We start from the raw sequence: 383 nt of genomic DNA on the forward strand, positions 1-383 counted from the left end.
CAGGGGAGAGCGTGAACACAGTCCCTCCCGACCACAAATTATGCAGTCAGGTTTCCCACATTGAGGACATGGTAGGAGTCAGCACATCTGGAGTGCAATAGACAAGCCTTGCCTTGGGAAAACCACCTTCATGATCATGGTATCTCCCCTGCCAGGTAAGTACGTAAATACAAATTTTAAAGTAAATTAAAAGCCAGACATGAAAGGCCACATATTGTATCATCTCATTTATAAGAAAAGCCCAGAATAGGCAAATATATAGAGACAGAAAGTGGATTAGTGGCTGCCAGGAGCTGGAGGGAGGGAAGAATGGGAGTGACTGCTAACGGGTGTGGGGTTTCTTTGTAGGGCGATGAAAATGTCTTGGAATTAGTGGTGATGGT

The 383-nt window shown here is 45.2% G+C and overlaps 1 non-coding gene across 1 annotated transcript; it reads right to left on the minus strand.

Moving 5' to 3' along the window:
- Nucleotides 1-163, minus strand: LOC118666639. The gene has a single exon (XR_004970999.1). It is a non-coding gene; the product is annotated as a U1 spliceosomal RNA (small nuclear RNA).
- Nucleotides 164-383: the final 220 nt, after the last annotated feature.

This window comes from Myotis myotis, unplaced genomic scaffold (assembly GCF_014108235.1).
Source record: "Myotis myotis isolate mMyoMyo1 unplaced genomic scaffold, mMyoMyo1.p scaffold_m19_p_11, whole genome shotgun sequence".
Classification (NCBI taxonomy): Eukaryota; Metazoa; Chordata; class Mammalia; order Chiroptera; family Vespertilionidae; genus Myotis; species Myotis myotis.